The sequence below is a fragment of the Juglans microcarpa x Juglans regia genome, chromosome 6D, assembly GCF_004785595.1.
Source record: "Juglans microcarpa x Juglans regia isolate MS1-56 chromosome 6D, Jm3101_v1.0, whole genome shotgun sequence".
NCBI classification, from domain to species: Eukaryota; Viridiplantae; Streptophyta; class Magnoliopsida; order Fagales; family Juglandaceae; genus Juglans; species Juglans microcarpa x Juglans regia.
Window position 1 is genome coordinate 22,470,836 of NC_054604.1, and position 14,561 is coordinate 22,485,396.

A 14,561-nucleotide genomic window follows, 5' to 3' on the forward strand; every position below is an offset into this window, starting at 1 on the left:
TTAAATTCGCTGCAAATACTACTTATTTGCAGTGATTACTTTTGCGACGATTTTAAAATCACTGGAAATACTCTTTTTTGGCGATTTTTAAACATAAAAAATCGCTGCAGATGACCGCTTCCGCAATTACAGGGATTAACTAACCGTCGCAAAATAATAATTACTTTTTTCGACGAATTTTTCATCGCCAAAATTGAAAATTCGCTACAAAAGACCAATTTAGTATTTGCGGTGAATTTGTCCGTTGTAAAAGTGTAAAAATTGCCGCAAAAAGCCATTTTCTAACTTGAAGTAAAAAAATCGCGACGATGTAAAAAATTGCTGCAATTAAAGGTTATTGCGGCGATTTTATTTCCAACAGACATAAAATCGCCGCAAAAGTAATCGCCGCAAAGTAACTCGGTTAACCTAGTTACCCACTCCCTCTCTAAATCAAATTTAACCACCCCAAATTGTAAAGCCTGTACATGTCCTTGGACCAATCGAATCCAACCTTTCCCGAAACCAACGAATCCACCCAATGATCACACAATCTATGAACCAGATCTACAAACCTAAATAGCTCCACTCAGTAACCAAACATCCTCTCCCACTGACCATAGAACCAACGTGTATGAGTCAAGCCATCTGCAATTCTCAATGGTGCGCTGCAATGTCTGATGAGCTTACTGCTCTTATGCATTGTAATTGTGGCGCCCCCAATCCCCCTTATATAAATACACAGGGATCGAGACGCCAGGATGGTGACAACACGGTCACACATCCCAACGAAGTGCCAGTGTGTGTGCACATGCAACAGTGTACAAATAAAATAACGCAGCGGATAATATAAATAAGTCAACTAAGTACCAAAAATTTAAATACAAATATTCAACACAATTTATCTTTAAAAATATACAGTCATCCCAAATATATTACAAAAGGTAAATACATAAATTGATAAAAACATAACTCACTAAACATGAGCAATCCCAGATCACTCCTCCAACGGAGCCAAGCTAAGGCTCGTCATCATCATCTCCATCAAAATCTGCGATACCATAAAATGGTACCACAGGTAAGTATAAACCAAACAACTCTCGGGATAAAAATACATTAATGCAACCAAGAATATGACAAAATACATGTAGTCATAAAATACCATTTTTCCCAGAAAAATGATTATTTCCAACACGCCAAAAATCCCATTTTGGCCCAAAATATCCGTAAAACATTTTCCCATAAAATGATTCACACAAACAACCCATTTATTGGACACTGTAGGCGGGAATCGCAGGCGGGACTCTACCACCGTCCCTGCTTACCACCATCCCTACCGCGTGCACCGTAGGCGGGAATCACAGCCGGGACACAACCACCATCCCTGCTTACCACCATCCCTATCGCGTGCACCGTAGGCGGGAATCGCAGGCGGGACTCTACCACCATCCCTGCTTACCACCATCCCTACAGTTCCTTTACACACAATGAATACTTAACAGAGCATTGTAGGCGGGAATCACAGGCGGGACACAACCACCATCCCTGCTTACCACCATCCCTGCTTACCACCATCCCTACAGTCTCTTTTCCTTTTACTCACATGAGAATCAAATTCCAATAAACACATGAACATGTATGCAATCATGCGAAAACCTAGTTTTCCTTACAAACATGATCATGCATGCAGTATGCGATGTACATGAACAAGCCATAACCAACAACCAGCAACCACAATTCACAATGCAAACAAACACACAACTCCGTCCACAATCCATCCGACCCCCGAAACTCCTCGGACTCAGTCCGGCAAAACAAACCAATTCACAGATAATATGTGTTAGTGCAAAAATATATTTAAATCACGAAAGTTCTTTAAGGAAAATACTTACAGTGCAATATAACAATTTCTGAAGGATCTCGAAGTTGAAAAATGCGACGTTTGAGCAACACCACAGTGTAAAATACACTGTGGCCGTGGGTCACAAATACCAACTTTCAAACGGAGGCAATCGAAGACCCAAGATTGATAGGGTAGGGCCTAGGGAGGTCGGTGAAGCCAATGGTGGTGGTGGTTTGCCGTGGGTGGCGGCGAAATGGGCGGTAGAAGACCAAAATGCCCAAATCGGAAATGTAGATGGTGGAGCTTCACCGGTGGCGGATCGGAGGTGGGGTTGGGTCCAATGGGTTGCCAAGTGGTCGGGGATGAAGTGGTAGGAAGATGGTGGCCAATGGTGGTGCGACGGCGGCGCTGGAACGAATGGCGGCTGCGTCTTTGAAGGGCTACTGGTGGTTAACGGCGGCGCGAATGGAGGTGAGGTTGGTGGGGTGAGGTCGCCGGCGGCAGGGGAACACAATGAGGTGGGCGGTGAAGGCCACCGCTGGCTCACGGCGGCGCTGGCGTGAAAGTGGCCCGCGGCTTCGTGGGGTGCGTGTGGGCTACCGGCGGCGAGGTAGGGGCTGAGATTTGGGGGGTGAGGTCGGCGGAGGGAGGGGAGCTGGTCGGCTGGGCGGTGTCGACCACCGCCGGCGCAAGGCGGCGGGCTGGGGGAGAGGAAGAACGGACGGAGAGAGAGGGAGGGAGAGGGAGTTGCGCGCGGGGAGGGGAAAAATAAAGAAGAAAAAAGAAAAGAAAGAAAAGAAAAGGAAGGAAAGAAAAATGGAGGGAAAAGAAATGAGGTTCAATCCTCATAACTTGGGTCACAAAAATGATCCAACGGAAATGATTTTAAAACCACAAGTTAAATAAAATAATTCAAACGCAATGGTAAAGTCAAATTGAAATAATTAAATCCCACAGTAATTAAATAAATATTAAAAGCAATTTAAATGCATAACAATAAATAAATATTTGGAAAGCACATAAAAATAATTTTCACCAAATTAAAATCATAGAAATAAACTTACTAAAAATCCAACCAATTTTAAAATAAGAGGATAAATTTTTGAACAATAAAAAATAATCCTTCAGTAAAAATACACTAAAATACGGGGTGTTACATCCTCCCTCCTTAAAATAAAATTTCGTCCTCGAAATTTGTAGGGCCAAACATCACTCTAAAGCAGGATACCAAATACAACCAGAACACTCTTAAGAAAATCACACAACCTCCAACACCCAACGGGCATGGGTACAGCTTGCATAACTTTCCAAAACTCAAGAATAAACCACACATGGCATCCATTACGAAAGGTAAGATTAGACCCATACCTGCCATAACTCCAGCGTCCTGAGTCCCTGGAATCTCGTCGCCAGCACTACCAGGAGTCACCGCATACACCCGAGCCTGAACTAGTTGCCTCTGATTAGTCCTACCACCGCGATGACCACCCTGATTTCCTTGGGTCCAATTAGGGCAGTCACGAGCAAAGTGTCCTGTCTGACCACACTCAAAGCACTGGTTCCAACCCTGACGACACTCGCCCTCGTGGGCTCTATTACATCTACCACAAACTGGAGCTCGGCCCCCAATACGTATACCGGAAGCTGCCTGCGCTCTGGCCCCGATCCTTTGCACAAACTTCTGTGGCGACTCGGAGCTGCTCCCTTCACCATCAACGTTCAGTCGCTTCTTACCCGGAGGGGAGCCTACCACAGCACCTCGCTCTCGCTCAGCAATTGAGGCCACATTGACCAACCTCTGAAAGTTCTGGATTTCTAGGCATGCGACCTGCCTGCGGATTTGAGGGCGCAACCCTTCTTGGAAACGTTCAGCCCGCATCTCTTCAGTAGCAATGAGGTGAGGAGCGAACCGTCCAAGCTCCATAAATTTCCTTGCATACTGCTCGACAGTCATGTCTCCTTGAACCAAATTATTGAAATCCCGAGCCATTTGCCGTCTCACCGAAACAGGAAAGAATCGATCATCAAATTCTTTCTTAAAACGCTGCCAAGACAAAGCAGCCAAGGATCCCAACTCCATCTCTAAAAGTGACCGCTTGGTCTCCCACCAATTTGCCGCTTCACCTTGCAGCATATAGCTCCCATATAATACCCTCTGGGTCTCAGTGCATCCACAGACTTCAAACGTTCTTTCCAGATCTTGAATCCACCTTCTAGCCCGTAATGGATCCTCTTCACCAGAAAAAGCAGGGGTCCTATGCGCTAAGAAGCGCTCATAGGTGCACCCGGCCTGCATTGCCCTGTACTGCTCTCCTTGCTGTGGACGAAAATTCTGCTGAAGAAACTCCGTCATCCTATTCAACGCCCTTGCCATGGCATAATTTCCATCACCCCTCGGTAATTCATCCTCGGGCTCATTAGCTTGCCTTCTTGGTCGTACCATTTTCCTGCCATAGCGTAACCCTTAACCCCAGTATCAGCTTAAAACAAACTAAAAATATAATTATAGCAAAATAAATTAAAATACAACAATATCACATAAAATAAAATAAAATAAAACCAACAAAATAAAATATCATAAGACAAAAGGAATAAAACAAATGAAATAGTACAGAAGAAAATAATTGAAACAAGTAAAATTGCCTGCCATATAATAAAATAACTAAATAAACTAAAATAACAAAAATAAGATAAATAAACAAACAATTAACGTACAATAAAATAAATTAAATAAATTAAAATAATATACTCCCAACAAAATAATTTCAAATCAAAATTTTAAAATTTTTTGGTACTACACCTATGGGACATGTGGTTTTACCCAGAGCCGAACTGCTCTGATACCACCTGTGGCGCCCCCAATCCCCCTTATATAAATACACAGGGATCGAGACGCCAGGATGGTGACAACACGGTCACACATCCCAACGAAGTGCCAGTGTGTGTGTACATGCAACAGTGTACAAATAAAATAACGCAGCGAATAATATAAATAAGTCAACTAAGTACCAGAAATTTAAATACAAATATTCAACACAATTTATCTTTAAAAATATACAATCATCCCAAATATATTACAAAAGGTAAATACATAAATTGATAAAAACATAACCCACTAAACAGGAGCAATCCCAGATCACTCCTCCAACGGAGCCAAGCTAAGGCTCGTCAACATCATCTGCATCAAAATCTGCGATACCATAAAATGGTACCACAGGTAAGTATAAACCAAACAACTCTCGGGATAAAAATACATTAATGCAACCAACAATATGACAAAATACATGTAGTCATAAAATACCATTTTTCCCAGAAAAATGATTATTTCCAACACACGCCAAAAATCCCATTTTGGCCCAAAATATCCGTAAAACATTTTCCCATAAAATGATTCACACAAACAACCCATTTATCGGACACTGTAGGCGGGAATCGCAGGCGGGACTCTACCACCGTCCCTGCTTACCACCATCCCTACCGCGTGCACCGTAGGCGGGAATCACAGCCGGGACACAACCACCATCCCTGCTTACCACCATCCCTATCGCGTGCACCGTAGGCAGGAATCGCAGGCGGGACTCTACCACCATCCCTGCTTACCACCATCCCTACAGTTCCTTTACACACAACGAATACTTAACAGAGCACTGTAGGCGGGAATCACAGGCGGGACACAACCACCATCCCTGCTTACCATCATCCCTACAGTCTCTTTTCCTTTTACTCACATGAGAATCCAATTCCAATAAACACATGAACATGTATGCAATCATGCGAAAACCCAGTTTTCTTTACAAACATGATCATGCATGCAATATGCGATGTACATGAACAAGCCATAACCAACAACCAGCAACCACAATTCACAATGCAAACAAACACACAACTCCGTCCACAATCCATCCGACCCCCGAAACTCCTCGGACTCAGTCCGGCAAAACAAACCAATTCACAGATAATATGTGTTAGTGCAAAAATATATTTAAATCACGAAAGTTCTTTAAGGAAAATACTTACAGTGCAATATAACAATTTCTGAAGGATCTCGAAGTTGAAAAATGCGACGTTTGAGCAACACCACAGTGTAAAATACACTGTGGCCGTGGGTCACAAATACCAACTTTCAAACGGTGGCAAACGAAGACCCAAGATTGATAGGGTAGGGCCTAGGGAGGTCGGTGAAGCCAATGGTGGTGGTGGTTTGCCGTGGGTGGCGGAGAAATGGGCATAGAAGACCAAAATGCCCAAATCGGAAATGTAGATGGTGGAGCTTCACCGGTGGCGGATCGGAGGTGGGGTTGGGTCCAATGGGTTGCCAAGAGGTCGGGGATGAAGTGGTAGGAAGATGGTGGCCAATGGTGGTGCGACGGCGGCGCTGGAACGAATGGTGGCCGTGGCTTTGAAGGGCTACTGGTGGTTAACGGCGGCGCTAATGGAGGTGAGGTTGGTGGGGTGAGGTCGCCGGCGGCAAGGGAACACAATGAGGTAGGCGGTGAAGGCCACCGTTGGCTCACGGCGGCGCTGGCGTGAAAGTGGCCCGCGGCTTCGTGGGGTGCGTGTGGGCTACCGGCGGCGAGGTAGGGGCTGAGATTTGGGGGGTGAGGTCGCCGGAGGGAGGGGGAGCTGGTCGGCTGGGCGATGTCGACCACTGCCGGCGCACGGCGGCGGGCTGGGGGAGAGGAAGAACGGACGGAGAGAGAGGGAGGGAGAGGGAGTTGCGCGCGGGGAGGGGAAAAATAAAGAAGAAAAAAGAAAAGAAAGAAAGGAAAAGGAAGGAAAGAAAAATGGAGGGAAAAGAAATGAGGTCCAATCCTCATAACTTGGGTCACAAAAATGATCCAACGGAAATGATTTTAAAACCACAAGTTAAATAAAATAATTCAAACGCAATGGTAAAGTCAAATTGAAATAATTAAATCCCACAGTAATTAAATAAATATTAAAACCAATTTAAATGCATAACAATAAATAAATATTTGGAAAGCACATAAAAATAATTTTCACCAAATTAAAATCATAGAAATAAACTTACTAAAAATTCAACCAATTTTAAAATAAGAGGATCAATTTTTGAACAATAAAAAAATAATCCTTCAGTAAAAATACACTAAAATACGGGGTGTTACAGTAATCCAGTGGTTGTAAGTGGGTGTTTGGGCTAAAAAGAAAAACTGATGGATTCACATATCAATTCAAAGCACGCCTTGTAGCGAAGGGTTACAATCAACGTATCGGGCTTGATTACAAGGAAACTTTTAGCCCCGTAGTTAAACCAACCACCATTCGGTCGGTTCTAACAATTGTTGTAATGTAGGGTGGCCTTTGTGACAGATGGATGTGAATAATGCATTCCTCCATGAGGAGCTCATTGAAACTGTATGTATGATTCAACCTACTGGTTTTAAAGACATGCCTAAACCTGATCATGCGTGTCATTTGCGTAAAGCAATCTATGGCCTTAAACAGGCCCCTCGGGCATGATTCTCAACCCTAAAAAATGCTCACATTAAATTTAGTTTTCATAACATGAAGGCAGATTCTTCACTATTTATTTATCGCCATGGTTCCATTACATGTTATTTTCTAGTGTATGTTGATGATCTTATGATTACTGGCAGTGATTCCACCTTTGTGTCCTCTATTATTAAAAAATTGGTGAGCAATTCTCTTTGAAGGATATGGGAAATTTACATTTTTTTTCTGGGAGTGGAAGTTTTTCCTGCTGGTGTCAAATTATTTTTGTTGTAGCACAAGTATGTTCGTGACTTGCTGTCCAAAACGAACATGGTGGGTGCAAAGATGTCTCTACTCCCTTATCCACTAGTACACCACTTACATTGGTTGATGGCACATCCTCTCTGGACAACACAAAATTTAGACGTGTGCTTGGAGCTCTTTAGTACCTCACTCTGACTCACCCAAAAATTTCATTTGTAGTCAACAAGCTGTCCCAATTTATGCAAAAACCCACAATCATACACAAGATAGATGTGAAGCGCCTTCTTCGTTACTTGAAACAAACTATCTTCCATGGTATCCACCTTCAAAAGACTGCATACTCAATTCTAACTACCTATTCTGATGCAAACTGGAATGGCAATGTTGATAATCGCACCTCTACTTCGGCCTACATCAGCTTCCTTGGCTCAAACCCAATATCCTAGAGCTCCAAAAATAGAGAGCAATTGCCCGCTCATCTATGGAGGCTAAATATAGAGCTCTTGCTAATGGAGCCTCTGAGACTATGTGGTTACTTAATCTTCTTCATGAACTTGGATTCTCACTTAAAGCTCCACCATCTCTCTTGTGTAATAATCTTGGAGCCACACATTGTAGTTTCAATCTCGTCCAACACTTAAGGATGAAGCATATTCAGATCGATCTTCACTTTGTACGTGACTTAGTTCAACGTGGAACTCTTCATGTTCACCATGTTCACACCCAAGATCAACTTGCTGGCCTGCTCACAAAGCCCGTGTCAGAGCAATATACATAAACTCTTAGGCACAAAATTGGTATTGCGGATAGAAGCACAATTTTGCGGGAGCGTATTAAGGAAGCTTGCACAAATTAAGGCAAAGTCAAATGAGATAACTTTAGGCTATAATCATGGCTGTCATAAACCTTTCCATATTTGCAGTGTGTACTGATCATCAATGGAAAGTGTGGAAACATTTCATTGAAATAACATAGCAATGTTTGATTTTCTGTAAGTATGCCATCATTGTATAATTTGTACGTTAGCATAAGAAAAATGCACAATAATATTAGATTAATTCTTTTGTTTTTGGACTTTTTTTTTTGTTTTCCCAGCTCATTGATGGATATATTATAAAAAATATTTAATATATGAAACCATTTCTTCTTCCAAAACTTTATAAATCTTGATGACTACTTTTTTTTTTTTAAAGAATCCAAAATATATTTGATCCGTCAATAAAATTTCCTTGGAACTTTTGAACTTCTATTAATCACCCAATTTTATATAAAATAGTAAGCTTCAATTCTGCCTAAGTTTTTGCTGGCGTGCATCGGAAGAAAAAATGCTGACAGACATATAACGCCAAAGAACAGGCGAGGACAAATTAACTAGGGGAAAAGAGAGAGAGACAAAAATGCAAATCCTTGATCCTCGGCTAGCAATCGTTCCAAAAAGAGCCCTTCTTATTGGATGACCTACACATGATCTCTCGCTCTCTCTCTCTCTCTCTCTCTCTGATCTCTCTGCTCCTTTTTCGACTTTCTGCGATCTTGAGAAAGGTTAACTAATTAAATACCATGGTCCATGGCGTAAAGCACGCACTGGGGTTCTTCATGATTATATCTCTTAATTAAGAAGCTTCGACGTAGGAGGCAGGAGGGTATAATAATAGTGAAGATAGATGTGTCGAAGTCCGTCGGCGAGGGGTATGCAAAGTTATTAATTGAGAACATAGACAAACGAGTTTCGTCATGGATGTCTTGCGCGAGGGGCTTGATAAAACATTAACGGAGTTTGTCTAAGATAAACATTTTGAAGGAAGGGCGGGTCTAATCGATGAGAAATAGTAATTATTTTGTTTTGTTTAATGGGGTTCTTTTACTTTTTTGGACCATTGACTTGGGCTCTTCGTTCGTGCATTCTTTAACATTTAAAAATAACCTAATCTAATAACGCCAATGCAATTATAATTTGTTTATCGCATTTTTGTTTTTATAAAAAGGAAATTAAATTAATATTGTCAAAGCGAAAATTGGGATGCGTCATAAGAAGCTGGAAGGAGCTGGTTGCTTTGTCAAATGATACTGATGCATGGTTTTTGTAAATGAGATGAAATGAATTGTCACAAAATTTAAAAATTGAATAAAATATTATTAGAATATATGTTTTTAATATTATTTTTATTTTAAATTTTTAAAAAATTAAATTTTTTATTTTATTTTATACGTGAATTAAAAAAATTATAATAATTAAATAGACCAAATGATTGTGAAAAGAAACCGTCGACTAACCAGAAAGGCAGTTTTCATATTTTGTCTTTGTCGGCAATGGGTAGCCAGGAAGCCGTTAGTTCAATTCCCATCTTACCCTTGAAGAAGTTCCCCCCTTTCTTCGTCGCTATATATGCATTCATCCAGTCACGATAAGAGTACCGGAACCTCACTTCTTAGCCTGGATAAGCTCTGATTTGAGGATCTTCTTCCCTGCAAACTCTTCCCATTCTAGATCTACGCACGATAAGACCAGATAGACCGTCTCTTCTTACCCGAGATCTACGCTACGAGCTTTTCATTTGAGAATATATATATATATATACACACATGCACAGAAGAATGAGATTCAGCGTGGATTTTCGCTATCTTGTTCCACCTTTCACAAGCCTCTGTCTTATGTTATTCTTATCCCAGAGCAACCTTTGGCCTCAAGAGTATGCCAACTTGGAGTTTTACCTCCTCATCTACCATCCCCGTTTCCTCCTCGTCCTCGTCCTTGTCATGTTGGTCTTCCTTTTCATCTCTGTCAAGCTCCCCATCACTCTAACACAGGAGCCATTACGCTTGAGGGTGGGAGATTTCTCAATTCCATTGGCTCTTTCCATGCTTTCCTCGCTCATTTTCCCGCCCCCTTTCTTTTGGCTTTTCTTCCCCGCACTTGTCCTCGTGCCTTCTTTGTATCGAGTGGTTTTGGATGTGTTGAAGCGATTTATCTATTGGCTTTATCAAACACTCCAAGACATTCCCCGCCTTAGCATCCTCTGCACCATCCAACATCAAGAAGAACCCGAACAAGTACTACCTGATCCTCAAGTTGAAATTCATGAACTGGTCGAAATTGAAGTGATCGACGTACGTGTATGATTTTAATGGTTTAATTAATTAAAACCATTATTTACGTTTCTTTCTATATATAGTGGATCGTACGGATAAATTAGTGAAGATTGATCAGCCACCAGATGTTATGCATGCAGCTAGCTAGAGAGATGATCAACAGGAACATGCATGCATGAGCTTTCATCTGCTGGCCCTACATTAATTTGAGAGCGGAGATGGACGTCATGTAAGAATATGACCTAGCTATAAGCTGCTGCAGTACCAATATATATTAATTTTCTCTGTAATGATGCGGATATAATGAAGACTAGATGATTTTCTAATCTCTATGATCTGCTGGCGCGCGCCCGTACATCTGTAATATCGTTAATGTTTGCACTTTGTTTTACTATCGTAATTACTTCACTACAAGAAAAACGGGCTTTTGTGACTAGTTAATTCCAATAAAATGACTATTTGCAATTAAAATTGATTGCGAATAGTCTTTTAGTTACAATAAATTGGTCACAAAAGTCCATTTTTCTTGTAGTGCTTGTTTGTAGTGGTTGACAGATTGTGGAATGCATGATTTCAATTGGGTTTAGTTGGAATTAGCAATTGCTTCAGATTTAGTATATATATATATGGCGCGCGGAACGTCCAATTTTATATTTATTGAAATCATGTAGCTGCGTACTTAGTGATATATATATATATATATATATATATATATATAAGAAAAAAGAAAATAAAAGAGGCATAAAATTTCAACACGGATATTGGAAAATATTCGTCATGACTCCTCTTCAAACTCTACGACCACCACTCTTCCTCTCTCAATTGGTCTTTCTAAACATGTAGGAGTTTTTGTGCTTTGAAAATGAAAGAGACTTTTCGGATTCTTTTTTCCTTAGAGCTTTTTATTTACTGGCCTATCTCATGTTTTAAAATTTCTGGGGTTTTAATGTGTGTTTGTTTAGTCAGAAATGGAAATGGAAATGCGTATCCGTGGACAGGAAAAATGAAGATTCCAATATAAAAATACTACACGACCTCGGTTTGGTTAACAAGAAATATCTTGTTAATATTTTTGCCACAGGATCACCCAAGCCGGACCCATATATATATATATATATATATATAGTGACTAATTAAATATATGTTTTATATAAATAATTAGATTTCTATCATTGTCAAAAGCAGGAGATCATATACATCTAAAAGTTAAAACATTATTTACGTTAATTTTGGAGGCGTTAAATTTTTTCACCTAGTATGAAAAAGACAACATTCGTGAACTAGCTAGTGATCATACCGCGGCATGATCAGTGTGAGGAAATTAAGCATGGAAACATGAGTCAATGCAGGAACCGTGGAAGTTAAAGAAGTTGGAATAGAATAGAAGTTCCAAATTGATTAATGGCATGGGAAAGATCAGGAGATCATCAAATTTTATAAATTAAACAGACAGTTCTATTTATTTACTCATTATATATATATATATATATATATTTTAAACTTTTATCTGCCTCTTTCCAGCTCGATCCCTTTCCTCAATTGTTCAACTTACTAAATATTACTACTGCATGTTAGCTTTTTTGTTTTTATATTTTAATAAATTGATTAGATCGTCATTTGTTGTCCAAATGACAATTTCTTTTATATGAATATATATATGCCGCACGCACTCAATATTGAAATGGATTGTGAAGAAAAGTTCGATCGTGTGTTAAAGTTGTTTGGTCAATTAGGAAAAGTCATGTCCAAAAGTTTTACATTTAATTAGATTTTCTCAAATAAGAAATTATTCATTTGAGATATTAATTTTAGACATGATCGATTCACTTGTACGTAACACTTTTATGAACTTTTTGTGTTATTATAATTTGGTTTCTCTTTTTCAATTGTAAGACGTACAATAAAGAATTTTGAAGAATCTAATTGTACAATAGAAATATTACTAATTTATTAGATTGCCCCACGTCATAAGATGAAAATAATACTGTATTTAGACAAAAGTTGGTATATATATATATATTATATATATATATATTATATATATATATATATATATATAGGGAAGAAAGAAAACTTCAAACACATGTAAACGGTAAATGTAGTCTATTTAGTAAGAAAGATAAATGATTTGTACAAGCTTCTATAAACAAGTTCTGCACAATCATTTTATAAAAAAGTAAGAAAAATTTCTGTTTATCATCCTCAATACTACACGTACACCACACTTTTCTTAATTTTTTTTTTCTTTTTTTCATAACAAATATGTGGTGTATAGATTATGAGTAAAACAACTCAATTAGTTTAATAAAAATAAAATTTATATTTTAAAATATTTAAAATATGGGATGTGAGATAATGAATAGAATCCCACAAAAAGTAAGCCCCACATTGAAAAACCATGAAAAAACCCTTTTTTTTATTTGTGGAACCTTGTTTTTTAACAAAAAGTCTATATTCAAAACTTCTCTATTTAAAATTTATGCCTAATATTACTCAATATATGTTTATATTAATTATCAGCATGTTCTAGCACTGTACCCCACCAGTCCAAGTCAGTTGATGCGTCTTACGCGTTTCATCGTGTCTCTTTTTGAAGAAACAAAATTTCTGAAACAGCAGTGCGTAGCTGCAGTACCTCAATTAGTTGAAATTGAAATCCATGGTTTAGTTTATTCAAGCGACCAATGTGTAAGTTCTAAGAAAGAATGTGCAACCACTCACTCAATAGAAATAAAAATGGTGAATACCGTACAAGAGAAAAAGGAGAGTGGCGGGTGAGAGACAGAAAAAGAAAAGGTTTATAACAGCTTGGTCATGAGATCTTGATTGGATCATAATATCCACGGCTTGGTACTGAGATCTTCTTTCATTTTTATTTTATTTTTTTGGAATCCACCTTTATGTTAATTAATTTACGTGCTAATCCAAGAATATTTGTATTCTTGATATGTTGGTAGCAGAACGTTCCAGAGAATTCATTCATAAACCCATTATGTTTAATAGTGAATACAAGAGACTTTATCCTAAAAAAAAATAGTGAAGGTAAGTTATAACGAAACTAAATACTGTAGTTTTTCCTTTCTATTAGAGAGTTTTCATGTTATTAAATAATGTTAATTCGAATTAATTAAAGCGGAGCTCACATCTATATTCATTTTACAACTCACGTCAAATTATCGTACTTGCATCTCTATATCATTTGGGAGGCTACTAGAATTGTTCAAAATAACTCGACATTTCAAGATCAAGAGTTTATTTAAAATATTTGATTTGTAGAGAAAAATAAAAGAGGCATTTGTTTATACATTCAATCACGTTTTCCACACACAATTAAACAAATTTATATAAGACTCTTATTTAAATAGTCTCATGATAGGGTGATTAATTAACTTTCCTAAAAGTTAATTAACTATCATTAATAGAGAGTTAATTAACTGTCTGTAACTTCTCCATCCAAGTGGATATTACATAATCATGCCAGGGGCGAAACTAGGATTTGGTGCGTGGGGGGGCAATTAGCAAAGTGTGTCGTATGTAGAGGTGAACAACAATCGACATTTAAGATAACAAAGTGTGTTACCGACATTTAATATTAATCATATAAGGTTGTTATCTAGGGATAAACTAAATTATTAAAGCCACCCATCTAAACCTCTCACTTGAATTTCATCAGACTCAAGTGAAAGATAAAAATTAAGATAGAAATAGCCATGTAAGATTTTTTGAAGCAAATGATAAAAATTAAGTAAACAAAGATAAATTTTTTTGTTGAATCGAAGATTGAATATTGTAAAGTCTCTATAATATAGATAGAAATAGTTATGTTAGATTTGTTGCATTCACTCCTAATTATTAACTTGATGATAGTATATATGTACTTACTAATAAAACTAATCCAAACAAGCTAGTTAGTGGAAGACTTAAAAGGAAA

General features: G+C 38.6%; 1 long non-coding RNA gene across 1 annotated transcript; it reads left to right on the top strand.

The window, feature by feature from the left end:
* The first annotated feature begins 232 nt into the window (after window positions 1–232).
* On the top strand, window positions 233–14,358 carry LOC121236062. The gene is made up of 3 exons (XR_005934647.1): window positions 233–380; window positions 1,482–1,487; window positions 14,348–14,358. It is a non-coding gene; the product is annotated as an uncharacterized LOC121236062 (long non-coding RNA).
* The last annotated feature ends 203 nt before the right edge of the window (window positions 14,359–14,561 follow it).